This window comes from Mus caroli, chromosome 14, assembly GCF_900094665.2.
Source record: "Mus caroli chromosome 14, CAROLI_EIJ_v1.1, whole genome shotgun sequence".
In the NCBI taxonomy this organism is placed as follows: Eukaryota; Metazoa; Chordata; class Mammalia; order Rodentia; family Muridae; genus Mus; species Mus caroli.
In genome coordinates, this window is record NC_034583.1 from 29721535 (window position 1) to 29725563 (window position 4029).

A 4029-nucleotide genomic window follows, 5' to 3' on the forward strand; every position below is an offset into this window, starting at 1 on the left:
TTTTAATAGCTGAATAGTACTCCATTGTGTAAATGTACCACATTTTCTGTATTCATTCCTCTGTTGAGGGGCATCTGGGTTCTTTCCAGCTTCTGGCTATTATAAATAAGGCTGCTAAGATAGCCATTTTTACTATATTAATCCTGCCAATCCATGAGCATGGGAGATCTATCTATCTTCAAAGATCTTCCGTGATTTTTTTTTCAAACAACTGACATTATAGATCTTTCACTTCCTTAGTTAGGATCACACCAAGGTATTTTATATTATTTGTGGCTAATTTGAAGGGTGTTATTTCCCTAATTTCTTTCGCAGAGTGTTTATCCTTTTTGTAGAGTAAGGCCACTGATTTGAGTTAATTTTATATCCAGGTAATTAACTGAAGTTGTTTATCAGATAAGGAGTTCTCTGGTGGAATTTTTGGATCACTTATATATACTATCATATCATCTGCAAATAGTGATATTTTGACTTCTTTCTTTCCAATTTTTATTCCTTTGATCTCCTTTTGTTGTCTAATTGCTCTGGCTAGGACTTCAAGTACTATATTGAATAGGTATGGAGAAAGTTGGCAGCCTTGTCTAGTCCCTGATTTTAGTGGGATTGCCTCCATCTTCTCTCCATATTTTTTTATGTTGGCTACTGGTTTGCTGTATATTACTTTTATTATGTTTTGGTATGGGCCTTGAATTCCTGACCTTTCCAAGACTTTTATTATGAAGTGGTGTTGAACTTTGTCAAATGATTTCCCAGCATCTGATGAGATGATCATGTGATTTTTTTCTTTGACTTTGATTATATAGTGGATTATGTTGATGGATTTCCATATATTGAACCATCTTGCATCTCTAGGATGAAGCCTACATGATCATGAAGGATGATCATTTTGATGTATTCTTGGATTAGGTTTGTGACAATTTTATTGATCATTTTTGCATCAATATTCATAAGGGAAATTGGTTTGAAGTTCACTTTCTTTGTTGGGTCTTTGTTTGGTTCAGGTATCAGAATTATTGTGGCTCCATAGAATGAATTGGATAGAGTACCTTTTGTTTCTATTTTCTGGAATAGTTTGAGGAGTATTGGAATTAGGTCCTTTTTGAAGGTCTCATAGAACCCTGCACTAAACCCATCTGGTTCTGTTTTTTGTTGTTGTTTTTGTTGTTGTTGTTTTGTTTCGTTTTGGTTTGGTTTTGGGAGACTATTATTGACTCGTTCTATTTCTATAGGAGATATGGGACTGTTTAGGTCATTAGTCTGATCTTGATTTAACTTTGGTTTCTGGTATCTATCCAGAAAAAGTCCATTTCATCCCGGTTTTATAGTTTGGCTGAGTATAGCCTTTTGTACTAGGATCTAATGATTTTTTGGATTTCCTCAGATTCTGTTGTTATATCTCCCTTCTCATTTCCACTTCTGTTAATTAGGATACTGTTCCTGTGCCCTCTAGCTTGTCTGTCTATGGATTTATCCATCTTGTTGATTTTCTCAAAGAACCAGATCCTGATTTTGTTTTTTCGTTTTTGTTTTTTGTATATTTCTTTTTGTTTCCATTTGGTTGATTTCAGTCCTGAGTTTGATTATTTTATGCTGGATACTCCTCTTGGATGAATTTGGTTCCTTTTGTTCTAGAGCTTTCAGGTGTGTTGTCAAGCTGCTAGTATATGCTTGCTCCAGCTTCTTTTTTTGAGGCACTCAGAGCTTTAAGTTTTACTCTTAGGAGTGCTTTCATTTTGTCCTATAAGTTTGGGCATGTTGGGGCTTCATTTTCATTAAACTCTAAAGGTCCTTAATTTCTTTAATTATTTCTATGATCTGTTCATTGATGAGAGGGGGGGGGTTAAGTTTCCGACTATTAATGTGTGAGGTGTAATGTGTGCTCTGAGTTTTAGCAGTTTCTTGGATGAATGTGCATTCCCTTAAATTTGGAGATTAGATGTTCATAATGGAGAGTTACCTTTGATAAATAAGAAGTACTCCCTCCTTATCCTTTTTGATAACTTTAGGTTGAAAGTCGATTTTATTCTATATTAGAATGCCTACTCAAGCTTGTTTCTTGGAACAATTTGCTTGAAAAATTGTTTTCCAGCCTTTTACTCACAGGTAGTGTCTGTCTTTGTCCTTGAGGTGGGTTCCTGTATGCAGTAAAAAGTTTGATTCTGTTTACATAATCAGTCTGTTAGTCTATGTCTTTTTATTGGGGAATTGGGTCCACTGATTTTAAGAGATATTAAGGAAAAGTAATTGTTGCTTCCTGTTATTTTTGTTGCTAGAGTTGGAATACTGTTCATGTGGCTATCTTCTTTAGATTCATTGAAATATTACTTTCTTGCTTTTTCTAGAGCTTAGTTTTCCTCTTTGTGTTGAAGTTGACCCTTTATTATCCTTTGACGGACTGCATTTGTGGAAAGATATTGTGTAAATTCGGTTTTGCCATGAAAGACCTTGGTTTCTCCATCTATGGTAATTGAGAGGTTTGCTTAGTATAGTAGCCTGGGCTGGCATTTGTGTTCTCTTAGGGTCTGTATGACATCTGCTCAGAATCTTCTGGCTTTCATAGTCTCTGGGGAGAAGTCATGTGTAATTCTAATAGGTTTACCTTTATATGTTACTTGACCTTTTCCCCTTACTGCTTTTAATATTATTTCTTTGTTTTGTACATTTGGTGTTTTGATTATTATGTGTCGGGAGGAATTTCTTTTCTGGTCAAGTCTATTTGGAGTTCTGTAGGCTTTTTGTATATTCATAGGCATCTCTTTCTTTAGGTTGGGAAAGTTTTCTTCTATGATTTTGTTGAAGATATTTACTGGCCCTTTAAGTTGGAAATCTTCCTTCTCATCTATACCTATTATCCTTAGGTTTGGTCTTCTCATTGTGTCATGGATTTCTTGGAAGTTTTGGGTTATGATCTCTTTGCATTTCATATTTTCTTTGATTGTTGTGTTAATGTGTTCTATGGTGTCTTCTGCATGTGAGATTCTCTCTTCTTTTTTTAAAATTTTTATTAGATATTTTCTTCACTTAAATTTCAAGTGTTATCCCGAAAATCCCCTATACCCTCCCACCTTGCTCCCCAACCCACCCTATCTCTTGTATTCTGTTGGTTATGCTTGCATCAGTGGCTCCTTACTTTTTTTCTTGGTTTTATATTTCCAGAGTAGTCTCCCTTTTTGATTTCTTTATTGTTTCTACTTCCATTTTTAGATCCTGGATGGTTTTCTTCAATTCCTTCACTTGATTGTATGTGTTCTCCTGTATTTCTTTAAGGGAGTTATTTATTTCCTTCTTATAGTCCTCCATCATTATCACGAGAAATGACTTTAGATCCATATCTTGCTTTTCTAGTGTGATGGTGTATCCAGGACTTGCTATGGTGGGAGAGTTTGGTTCTGATAATGCCAAGTAACCTTGGTTTCTGTTGCTTCTGTTCTTATGCTTGCCTCCTGCCTTCTGATTATTACAAGTGCTCACTGCCTTCAGTATATCTGATTGGAATCTCTTCTTCCTGCAATTCTGGTTGATTCAGAACTTCTCAGAGTCCAGCTTTCTCTGTGATCCTGTGATTCTGGGATCCTGTGAACCTGAGATTCTGGGTGTGTCAGAGTTTTTGGCAATCAAGCTTCTTCTGATACCCTTAGATACTGGTGTGACCAAGCTCCTGTGATCCTGGGATCCTGGATTCCTAAGATCCTGGGTGCGTTGCAGCACCTGGAAGTGGTACCTGCTCTCGGGGTCCTTGGGGTTGTCTGTTGTGTTTGAAACCATGGTTGACTAGCACCGACTGGAAGGAACCTGAGCTGCTGGTCCGTTGGGTTTCCTGTGTCCTTGTTCCTGCTGGCATAGGCCCCTCATGGTTGTTTCAGAATGGATGTTGTGTTCAACTCACCAGTGATCCTAAGATCCTGGATGTGCTAGGGTGCCTGCGGTGTGGAGAGTCCTCTTGTAACTGTGGGACTGTCCACCGAGTTCATGCCCAAGGTCACCAGGGGCTGGCAAAGACCAGATGCCAGGGTTAGCTTTTTACTCTAC